The following is a 13,050-nucleotide window of genomic DNA, read 5'->3' as shown; positions in this document are numbered from 1 at the left end:
ACATAGAGAACCTACAAAGACTGGGGTTCCCACTTGGCCAAGAGCTGGCCACTGACTTAATCTTGCAATCCTTGCCGGATAGCTATAGTCAATTCGTTCTGAACTATAACATGAATGAGATTGACAAGCCATTGCCCGAGCTCCTTAGTATGTTACGAACTGCTGAGATTAACCTTAAGAAGGTTAAGCCCATTCTGATGGTCCAGAAGCATAAGGGCAAAGGCAAGCCCAAAGGCAAAGGAAAGTCCCAAGCCAAGGGCAAAGGCAAGGCAAGGCACTGAAGCCTAAAGGAGGGGTCGCCAAGGATGCTACCTGCTTCCACTGCGGTCAGACCGGCACTGGAAGAGGAACTGCAAGGTATACTTGGAAGATCTTAAGAAGAAGCGAAGTGAGACTTCCACTTCAGGTATATATGTTATAGAAGTCAATCTATCTATTTCTACATCATGGGTATTAGATACTGGATGTGCTTCTCACATTTGTACTGATGTGCAAGCGCTGAGAAATAGCAGAGCATTGGCAAAGGGCGAGGTGGACCTACGAGTAGGCAATGGAGCACGGGTTGCTACTGTTGCTGTAGGAACTTATCAGCTATCTCTGCCCTCTGGGCTTGTACTAGATTTAGATGATTGTTGTTATGTGCCTGCTCTTACTAAGAACATAGTTTTAGTTTCTTGTTTAGACAAGAAAGGATACTCTTTTATAATAAAAGACAAATGTTGTTCTGTTTATTTAAAGGATATGTTCTATTGTAGTGCACCACTAATAAACGGACTCTATATTCTAGACCTTGAGAACCCAATCTATAACATTAGTACCAAGAGGTTCAAGTCAAATGACAAGAACCAAACCTACCTCTGGCACTGTCGCTTAGGTTATATAAATGACAAGCGCTTATCCCAGCTCCATAAGGATGGTTTGCTAGATTCATTTGATTTAGAATCATATGAGATATGCGAGTCATGCCTACGAGGCAAGATGACCAAGACTCCCTTTAGTGGGCATAGCGAGAGAGCAATCGATTTGTTAGGACTCATACATAGTGATGTATGTGGCCCTTTCAATGTTCTGCTAGAGGCGGTTATAGGTACTTCATCACATTTCTTGATGATTTCAGGAGATACGGTTATGTGTACTTGATGACATAAGTCGAATCCTTTGAAAAGTTCAAAGAATTCAAGAATGAAGTCTGTAACCAACTTGGCAAGAGTATTAAGGTACTTGATCAGATCGAGGTGGTGAATACTTAAGCCATGAGTTTCGTGACTACTTAGGTGAGTGTGGATTTTATCTCAACTCACTCCTCCTGGAACACCACGGTGGAATGGTGTATCCGAAAGGAGGAATCGTACCTTATTAGATATGGTACGATCTATGATGAGTCACATGATCTTCCGACATATCTATGGGGATATGCTCTAGACACGGCAGCTTTCATACTCAACCGAGTTCCATCAAAGGCGTGATAAAGACACCATATAGGATATGGACCGGGATGCCCAGTGTCTTTCATGAGGATTTGGGGTTGTGAGGCTTACGTTCGACGCCAAATCTCGGACAAGTTAGGACCCAAATTCGACAAGTGCTATTTCATTAGATATCCCAAGGAAACTAAGGGATATTATTTACATTCCCGTCAACACAAGGTAGTTGAAGACTGGGGTCTTTCTAGAAAGGATTTTGTTTCTAGAAAGACTAGTGGGAGGCCTTCGATCTTGAAGAAGTTCAAGATGCGAACAATAGCACTGATGCCTCGATGGAAATTGAACTGGAACCACAAAGTGTTGTGGATGATGTTGTTCCACAAGGAGTTGAGGAACAACAACCAGTTTAAGTAGACATACCTCTTCGCAGGTCTGATAGGGTACGTCGTCAGCCTGAGAGATACTCATTTCTCTTGTCTGACCATGATGACATTGTGCTCATAGAGGATGAGCCTACCACCTATCAAGAAGCTGTGATGAGACCAGATTCTGAGAAATGGCTAGAAGCCATGAGATCCGAGATAGAATCCATGTACACCAACCAAGTATGAACTTTGGTTGATCCACCTGAAGGGGTAAAACCCATTGGGTGCAAGTGGGTCTTTAAGAGAAAGACTGACATGGATGAACTTATTTATAAGGGTCGCTTGGTAGCTAAAGGTTTCAAGCAGATTCATGGTATTGACTATGATGAAACCTTTTCTCCAGTGGCGATGTTTAAGTCCATTCGGATCATGCTTGCTATTGCAGCCTACCATGACTATGAGATATGGCAGATGGATGTCAAAACCGCGTTTCTGAATGGAAACCTACTCGAGGATGTGTACATGACACAACGAGAGGGTTTTAGAGTGATACAAGTAGAGTATGCATGTTGCATAGGTCCATTTATGGACTAAAGCAAGCTTCTCGGAGCTGGAATCTTTGATTTGATGATGCGATCAAACAGTTTGGTTTCATCAAGAACGAAGATGAGCCTTGTGTCTACAAGAAGGTTGTAGGGGACATAGTTGTCTTCCTCATATTATATGTGGATGACATACTACTCATTGGGAAGGACATCCCTATGCTTCAGTCTGTCAAGACATGGCTAGGGAGTTGCTTCTCAATGAAGGACTTAGGTGAGGCATCCCACATTCTAGGGATACAGATCTATAGAGATAGATCTAAGAGATTGCTTGGCCTAAGTCAGAGTACATACATTGACAAGGTACTCCTTCGGTTTGCCATGCAGAACTCCAAGAAGGGATTTCTGCCGATGTCACATGGTGTGAGTCTTTCGAAGACTCAAGGTCCCTCTTCTAGAGAGGAGAGAGACTGCATGGATCAGATCCCTTATGCCTCAGCCATAGGATCGATCATGTACGCCATGCTATGTACTCGACCTGATGTCTCGTATGCTTTGAGCATGACGAGCAGATACCAGTCAGATCCAGGTGAAAGTCACTGGATAGCGGTCAAGAATATTCTTAAGTACTTAAGAAGGACTAAAGAATATTTCTTGATATATGGAGGTAATGATGAGCTAGCTGTAAAGGGTTACAGTGATGCTGACTTCCACCGATCGGGATGATTACCGATCGCAATCGTGGTTCGTATTTTGCATTAATGGTGGTGCTCGGTGGAAGAGTTCGGTGATCGATGGTCGATTCTACAATGAAGTATATTCTGCATCGAGGCAAAGGAGGCGATTGGATCCGCAAGTTCATCATCGAACTTGGGGTGGTTCCTAACATCGCTGACCAGTTGAGCTCTATTGTGACAACAATGGAGCTATAGCGCAGGCGAAGGAACCTCGCTCACACCAGCGGACCAAGCACATACTACGGCGCTTCCATCTCATTCGAGAGATTATCGATAGAGGAGATGTGAAGATTTGCAGAGTACCTACAGAGGCTAACATCGCAGATCCCTTGACCAAGGCTTTGGCACAGAGGAAACATGATGGTCACACTAGGTCTTTAGGCCTTAGAGCCTATACTGATTGGCACTAGTGCTAGTGGGAGATTGTTAGTTAGAGCCTTAGAGCCAATCATTTGATGATTGTATGGACTCATGTATATCATATTCTTGTATATTAATAAAGGCATTTGTTTGGTTATCATACTTATTTATATTAGTGCCAAATAGACTAAGTATAATAGCGTCCTTGAGTAGAAGGTTCATACCTATATCAATCGATTAGTTGAATCGATAGTGAGATGATATAGGGAACACTATTCTAAATCATTCCTAGTCGAGTATTAGCATTCAGGGACAATGTTAATACAATAAGACTAGCATGTAGGTCAGCTCGATGACTTGATCTCACAAGTCATGGATATAGAGATATCAAGCTGACACATGGGTATGCATTAGAGAATGTATACTGAATGACCCGCCATGAGAAAGTATCATGGATCGTTATATGAGTGTCATATACTTTCTCATGTGGCTATTAGTATGACTATTAGTCCTTAGACCTGAAGTCACCATGGATCCCTACATAAGGAGTTATGTACTTTAGTTTCGTCAAACGTCACCCGTAACTGGGTGGACTATAAAGGCGATTACTGGGTATATAATGAATTATGTAGAGGGATGTGAGTGATGTAGATGAGATCTATCCTCCCATATGACGGGAGCGACATCGGTATTCTTGATAGAGTGAGACCACTAAGTGCATGGCCATGCCCAAATGAGTCAACATTAGATGTTGAGCTCATTTGATCGAGTGAGTCTACTTGGAGTTCAAGATTTAGATTGATTAGAGGATGACACGGTCTATGCCTCACATTGATCAATTTAGATGTCTAGGATAGAAGGACACTTGTCATTATTTTGTGAGTAGTCACAATTGGTAGTCACAAGGTGATGTCGGATCTCGACATTCTTGTAACTTGGGTAGTAATGACGTGTTGCTAGATACCGCTCATTACTTATGCTCCTAAATGGGTTAAGGGCATTGCCAACGTTACAAGAACCTATAGGGTCACACACTTAGGACAATTAGGTGGAGATTAGGTTCATATGATGAACCAAGAGGATTAGATTTATTTGATAAATCAAATTGGATTAAGAGTAATCCTAATTGGGTTAACTTGAGTTCGACTCAAGTTGATTCATGTGTTAAATGAGTCTAATTTAGATTTTGACTCATTGAATCAATTTAATTTAATGAATTAGATTCATTATATTAAGTTGGCTCGAATCAGATGGTTGGATTAGATCCACCATGGTAGAGATTGAGTCAAGTTTGACTTGACTTGAGAAGGAAGACCAAAGGTCAATTTTGACTTGACCTTTTGCCACTTCATTGGTGAGTTGGCATTAGGTGGACCAATAATGATGTTCCACATCATCATGGGTGCCACCTCATGGAAGTTACAAAGCCACTCTCTTAATGGTTTCATATTAATTGCAATTAATGCAATTAATGTGAATTTTGAAAGTGGCCGGCCACTTGTTTTGTGAATGAGAATTTTGATTTTTCATTCAAGGGTTGCATCTTCTTCCTCCTTCCTCTCAAGCTCTCCCTCTCCCTCTCCTCCTTACTTGGCCGAACCTTACCAAGGTGCTAGCACACCTTTGTGTGAGGTTTTCTCCACCTAAGTTGTCCGTGTGGATACTTCTAGAGGACCGGCGCTTGACGGTCTTGAGATCCGGCAACACCTTGGAAGAGCGGGATTCGCGTAGGGCGCGCATCAAGGGTAAACACTTTTTCCTCATAGATCTAAGTAGTAGATCAGTTTTTGAACTCGTACAAGAAATAGTTTTCCGAATTTTTATACGAATCTTTGCACGGATCTACGGCTTTGGGTCCTTCGGGGTTTTCGCGACGCGAAAAAGCGGTTTTCGCGGCTCGAAGAACCCAACAGAAAGTATAGTTTGGGTGATCTGCAATGATAATCCGAGGAATCTTTTTTCTACCCACAGATATACCTCTTTTGTTGTTTAGGGCTTAGACCTTTGATGGAGTTGTTGGAATACGCTGTTATAACGGATCAATTAGTGAAGAAAGCCCCCAAGGAATATTTCCTAACAATTCTGACAGGTTGTTAGAATGTGGCATGCTATTTGTCTGCTGAATATATCTCGGTCGATCCTTAAATCGGTCGCTCGATTGGAATGCCTTTTATTGAATATATTTCAGTCGATCTCTCACTTGGCTGGGCATTTATGGTAAGCCTTATGAAATGGAGCACATTTAACCCATATCGGTATCAATCTGTTCTTTCATGTGCTAAATACTGTAAAGATCTATTCAGAGACTAATATAGTGCTCACAGTATGCCAAAGATTCATTCAAGTAGCTATATGATAAACCATGCATGGTAGAGCTTTATTTTAGGGATAATATGACATCAGGTAACTTAAACCCGGTCGACCTTTGCCTAGTCGACCGTATATATAGAGTTTCTTAAGGTTAAGTGTCTTTAAGCCCTCCCGGTCTTTGCCCGGTTGGACGTACACAGAGAGTCTTATGTTCAACTGGCCTTTATCCAACCGATCTAGTATAAAGAGATTTATGAGGCTAAGTGTCTTTAAGCTCGCCAGGTCTTTGCTCGATCGGACATACACAGAGAGCCTTATGTTCGACCGCCTTTTATCCTACTGATCTAGTATAAAGAGGTTTATGAGGCTAAGTGTCTTTAAACCCGCCCAATTTTTGCCTGGCTAGGCATATACAGAGAGCCTTATGTTCTATTAGCCTTTATCCGGCCGATCTATTATAAAGAAGTTTCCTAAGGCTAAGTGTCTTTAAGCCCGCTCGGTCTTTGCCCGACTGGGTGTACACAGAGAGATTTATGTTCGACCGACCTTTATCTGGACGATCGTATGAGGCTAAGTGTCTTTGAGTCCGCTCGATCTTTGCCCGGTCGAGAGCACTCAGAGAGCCTTATGTTTGACTGGCTTTTACATGGCCGATTGTATATCAACAGCTTTATGAGACTAAGTGTCTTTAAGCTCGCCCGATCTTTGCTCGGCCTAGTGTACACAGAGAGCCTTATATTTAACCGACCTTTACCCAGCCGATCATATATTAATAACTTTATGAGTCTAATTGTCTTTGAGTCCGGACGATCTTTCATCCGACTAGGCTCATTTAACCCGACCCACCATTTACTATCCAAGCGCCTTATTTTTTTGTTTCGAAGTAAAGCCCTAAAGTCCTTATATCCAACCAGGTTTATAGTCGGTCAACCTTATTTGAGCGTCCTACTTTAGGGCTGCACGAGCAAGACTCGAGAGCTTTGATGCTGGGCGATCAATAGAATCAGATGGGAGTACTCCTCTATCATGAATTTGACCACCGCATCACCTTGACTTTGACCGCCATATCATCTTCTAGACCTACTCACCATATCTCATATTAGTCACAATCACTTCTCTATATAATGTAGAAAGAGTAGAAATTTGTTGAAACTCACGATCACAAACTATGTCAAGTTGATAGTGTTCCAATTCAACTTTCAAAGCATGAATTTCTTGTTGAGTAAAATCAGCAGGATAAAATTTTGATGCAAGCTTGCAAATGTCACCCACATTAAATTTTTTAAATGAATCAGTTGGATCCAAAGTCGAACAAAGAGCAAGAAGTTCCATTATTGCCTCACTGAATCTATAATTTAGTTCCAATACTTGAAAATCTATTGCAACATTAAAAATACCATAGTGATAATGATGCTCAACTGTGACGATCCCGTTGTTGACAATAACGATTAACTTTATAACCACTGCTCATATCAACATCTCAATATTATGTCGTTCACAAAAAGTCTTTACTTTCTCAAAAGATTCATCCCAACCTTCTTCTCTTAATTTTAAAAGGATGACATTTGTGGTTCAGACTAGGGGTGTAAATGAATCGAGCCGACACGTGAGCTCTTCGAGCCGGTTCGAAAAATATTTGATTTGTATTCAAATTTATCGAATTCAAGCCGAACTCGAACATATTTGAACTTTTTTAGAGCCAAACTCGAGCCCAAATTATATTGTTCGATAGTTCGTGAGCCGCTCGCAAGCCTTAATATTTTATTAATATAAGTTAAATATATATTAAATAAATAAATTTTGAGCCTTTCGAGTACCTATTCTTGAGCAATAATTCGAATAGTTCACGAACAAGTTTGAATCTTTAAAGCCGAACTCGAACCCTAATTCAAACTAAACTCGAACAAAAAATTTTGAATTTTTTGAGCTTTGAATCAAGTTTGAACTCGAATAAACCTATTTTGAGCCGAATTAGAGACTTAGAGTTGTCTACATATTTACCGAATTCGGATCATTTACACCCATAGTTCAGACAAATTTTAAAGCATTCACAATATCTTGTGATTTATTTTGTAGAGCTTGATAAAGAATGTTAGTGGTTTCTAAGATATTTTCCATCAAAAACAACACAAATACAAATTCAAAACTCATAATTATGTTGTATAAACCACAAGCTTGCTAACGTATTATACCATTTGGCCCATTTTCATAGAGATTTCTAAGGATTTTACAAGTTCTTGCATATATGTTGATACGAGTTATGGTAAGCGGGTTCAGGAGATGACATGAATATTAAAGTCAAGGTGAGGTGGTGGTCAAGGTTAGGATAGGGTGATGTTCGTTACCTGGTTCTGTTGATTGCCCCGCAGTAAAATCTTGGAAGCATGCTCGTGCATTTCCTGAGTAGGATGCTTAAATGAGGCCAATCAATTATAAACCCGATTGAACATAAGGCTGCCTGTGTGCGTTCGACCAGGCAAAGCCTGGGCGAGTTTAAGGGAACTCAGCCTTATAAAACTCTTAGCATACGATCGATCGGGCGAAGGTCGATTGAACATAAAGCTGCCTGTGTGCGCTCAACCGGGCAAAGCTCGAGCGAGCTTAAGGGAACTCAACCTTATAAAACTCTTAGCATACGATCAACCGGGTGAAGGCTGAGCAAATATAAGGTTGCCTGTGTGCGTTCGATCGGACAAAGCTCGAACAGGTTTAAGGGTACTCAACCTTATAAAACTCTTAGCATACCATCGGTCGGGCAAAGGCCGAGTGAATATAAGGTTGCTTGTATACATTCGACCGGGCAAAGCCCGAACGAGCTAAAGGGTACTCAGCCTTATAAAACTCTTAGCATATGATTGGTCGGGTGAAGACCGATTGAACATAAAGCTTCCTGTGTACGCTCGACCGGGCAAACCCCAAGCGAGCTTAAGGGTACTCAGCCTTATAAAACTCTTAGTATACAATCAGTCAGGCGAAGACCGAGCAAACATAAGGTTGCCTATGTGTGTTCGACCGGGCAAAGCCTGGGCGAGCTTAAGGGTATTCAACCCTATAAAACTCTTAGCATACAATCGGTCGGGCGAAGGTCGATTGAACATAAAGCTTCCTGTGTGAGCTTGATCGGGCAAAGCCCGTGCGAGTTTAAGGGTACTCAGCCTTATAAAACTCTTAGCATACGATTGGTCGGGCAAAGGTCGATTGAACATAAAGCTTCCTATGTGCGCTCGACTGGGCAAAGCCTGAGCGAGCTTAAGGGTACTCGGCCTTATAAAACTCTTAGCATACAATCGGTCTAGCGAAAACTGATTGAACATAAAGCTTCTTGTGTGCGCTCGACCAGGCAAATCCCGAGCAAGCTTAAGCATACTTGGCTTTATAAAACTCTTAGCATGCGATCTATCGGGCGAAGGTTGAGTGAACATAAGGTTGCCTATGTGTGTTCGATCGGGAAAAGCCTGGGCGAGTTTAATGGTACTTAGCCCTATAAAATTCTTAGCATACGATCAGTCAGGCGAAGGCCGATTGAACATAAAGCTTCCTGTGTCCGCTCGACTGGCAAAGCCCAAGCGAGCTCAAAAGTACTTAGCTTTATAAAATTCTCAGCATACGACTAACTTATTGACTGGCCGAGATATATTCAGCAGAAGGTATTCTCAATATATGACCGACTTAATGATTGGCTGAGATATATTCAACAGACAAGCTGTCAACAATGTTAGAACAACTCGAGCAATATTCCCTCGAAGCTTCTTCATTAATTAAATCAGTTACAACAATACACTCCTTTGGGTATTTCATTAAGGGCCCAAGTCATAAACGAAAAAGGATGTATATCTGGGGTAGAAAAAAGATTTCTAGCTCGGAGGATTATTGCACGATGTCTAGGTGGTACTTCTCTCATCTTCTAACAAACTCTGACGTACCGGGGACCAAGTCATGATCATGAAGGTTTGTGAGGTGGTATAAAAAGAGGAATCCTTTCTGCTGGCAAGGTACGTAAACATTTGCATCTAAAGTCCTACTTTTTGGCATTTTCACTACTGTTCTTCCACTTTTTAAGAGAAGGGGCTGACTTGAGCGTCGGAGGGCCTAGCTAGGGATTACCATCTCGATCTTAGGTCACTAACGCTTTGTTGTCTCGTCTAACTGTGTGCAGGATTAAGGAAGAGCTCCTTCAGATCTCGAGAAGCTTATTGTTCTTTGATCATCGGAACCAGTGCACCATCTCATAGCTTTCAGACTGGATCAAGTTTGGCGCCGTCTATGGGAACCTTCGCTTGAATCTAAAGCTTTGCGATGAAAAGGTTGGAAAACTTAATATTGTCACCTTAACGCAAGAAGATTTGAAGTTGCTCATCAACACTAGAGCGCAGAAGTGACTCCAATAATAAAAACAAGCCAACACTGGTGGTATGCCGCCACCACCAAATCTGGAAGCATCAACAACTGCTCATCAAAGGGAGAGGGGGTTTAGGAGGAAGCCCTTGCTCGATTGCTCCCTGCGCCTCTCTCACCAACTCAACGCCCGCGAGTACTTTTTCATACACCATTAGAATAGCTGGGCCAAGGAATAATACCCCAGGAGTCGTTTGGAGAGGTACCTATGCGAGCGAGTACAGAGGAAAAGTTGTGGCTAGTGATAGCTCCCCTAAGCGAATTTCTACTCCATTCTCTCAGAGGGTGTGGGATGATCCATTACCCATCAACAAAAGCAGTTGATGGAGGCAAAGATATTAATCTCAGAACAAAATGCACGCATCATCGAACAAAATTCACACATATCAAATCAAGATGAACGCATACAGAAACTTGAAGAAATGTTCAAAAAGGGTGCATGCGACTTAGATACTGATGAAAAAGGTAGTTGCTCAGTAAAGTTGCATCCCATGAGTGACGAAAATATCAAAATTGAAAAGTGTGTCCCAAATATTGAAACATTGGATGATGATGACATGCAAATTTTGAACAATGATGATTTTTTCCAGGTATATATTTAGTTGTCATTATATTACTTAGTATTATTGAAACTATGAGTTGCATCAATTTATAACATGATTATTTATCTTCTAGGGTAAACTTGTTGCATTGACATTGGGTTCTAAGAGTAATATTGTTGTCTATGGTATAATTGTTCATGTCAATGGGGTTGATAAATTACTTTATGGTGTTCCATTACCTATTAATTGTACGCGTGTCTCCATTGATAAGGCCGTGGATGAATTAGCACATTTGTCATTTCCAATTCCAAATCAATGTGATACAATTGGTGATGTTATAGGAACACATGTGGGATGATCGACTAACTTGGTAGTTATGCAAGATGAGGTAAATGTCATATTATATTTATAGTTAAATTGTCCAACAAATATTAGTGTTGCACCTAACATGTGTACATTTGCAATTTTTAGAATCCTCAAAGGAAAAGAAGTGTTGTCCAAAGAAACAACCCAATTATTTCATCAACTATGCCAAAATCATTGCATCTATTGTATTGTTATTGTAAGCATGTTCTAAATGATGAAACAAATATATCAATTATTTGTGAGCATGGTTTCTTTGACAATGATTACGAAATCCTTGTGCACCTTGAAGATATAATTCCTTTTTATCATTTGGATCCCATATCTGCAAATTGTATAGTAATTTACATGTGGTAAGTCTTCTGATTCTATTTGTTTACCATATAAATTATATAAACTTTATTAATTTAGCATTGTAACATTCTTCTTTTTGAAATGGTAGACATCTTTATAAAAAGCTAAAATCAGATAGCAATGTCCACAAAATAATATTTATGAATCCACACATTATCCCATACGTGCCATGTGTGACTCGACTGGACAAAAATAATAAAATCGAGCAGTTGAATGAAAGAGCTAGTGTTTTGACAGATAAGCTAAGTCAAGCATCAAGAAATCAACTAGTTTTGGTGCCACATAATGTTGGGTAAGTAAGACTTATAATATTAGTTTTAATTTATTATTTCAAGAAATATACATGCAATAATTATGTGATTTGTACATAGTTATCGTTGGATTCTCACTGTCATTGATCCATATAAGGAGACAGTTTATTTGTTGGATTCACTTAGTCATCGCATTCGTGACGAGGATTGGAAATACGTAGTGGATATGTGAATACATATTTTAATTTTATTAAGTATTTTTTTAATTAATAAAACTCTCATATGTCCATTCTTATTGATGTAAAAAGGAGCATAAGATTGTTTAATTCAAACAAGGAAAAGAAAGGAAAAAAAACTTGTTACATGAGAGTAATAAAGGTATGCATGTCTACTTATGATTAAATAATAAAAAATTAAACATGTATATTAAGCATTCACAATTTGTTTTTTATATAGGGTCCTCGCCAACCAAATTCAAAACAATGTGGTTTTTATGTAATGAGATATATGAGAGATATTATTGAAGAAGTGAAAACTATCGAGAGAGACTCACTTTGATCAATAGTAATATTTGACATTCAATTCTCAATCTTCTCAAATATTTGTGTGTTTATCAGTTTGCACTTATCATCTTTTGACTATTTTTTACTAATCTGTTCTATGTCTTTGTTCATAGTTCATCAAAACACAGTACTCTAGAGACGAAATTGATGAAGTGCATTTCGAGTGGGTAGAATGCATACAAGACTATATTTATGACTAGGTATGTAAAGTCATACAATAATCTCGTCCTAACAGATATGCCCCTGGAAACATCATGATTATTAGTGGTAAACACATTTCTAGTACTAATAGATATGCCCTTGCAAATTACATAATCTGGTCCTAAGATTTTGAGATGTTCAAACATATATATCATTTGCTGGTAAATACATTTCTGTAGGACTAACATTTTTGTGAAGATTATCAGTTAAGTTTATAGTGCTTATAAGTTTAGATGGTAGTGATTATCAGTTTTGAAAATCATATTCTGGACTGCATAAAGTGATTCATAATTTAGATGGTTTAGTGGATTAGTTTGTTCTTGTTTTTTTATAGAAATAAAGTAATGTTGAAGAAGGTTTTGTATACTACTTTGTGATTTTTATGCAAATTGTGCATCCGCAAGATTTGAGATCTTACTTGAGTGTCGCTGTTGTAATGTTGAGACATAAGGTACATGACTTCTGATTCCTTCTTCTGTTGCTGTTGTCAGCTATTCTAGATGCTTGCACGTAGTACATGGTTTAAGATATAATGTCAAGTTTATATATTCATCAACTTTTCTCGTGCTCACTTGCTTGACTACTCATGAAAATGTGAAGTTGCAACTTTTCTCGTGCTTATTTGGCCATTCTTTTACTTCAA

The sequence above is a fragment of the Zingiber officinale genome, chromosome 1B, assembly GCF_018446385.1.
Source record: "Zingiber officinale cultivar Zhangliang chromosome 1B, Zo_v1.1, whole genome shotgun sequence".
Classification (NCBI taxonomy): domain Eukaryota; kingdom Viridiplantae; phylum Streptophyta; class Magnoliopsida; order Zingiberales; family Zingiberaceae; genus Zingiber; species Zingiber officinale.
This window is presented reverse-complemented; position numbering follows the sequence as displayed.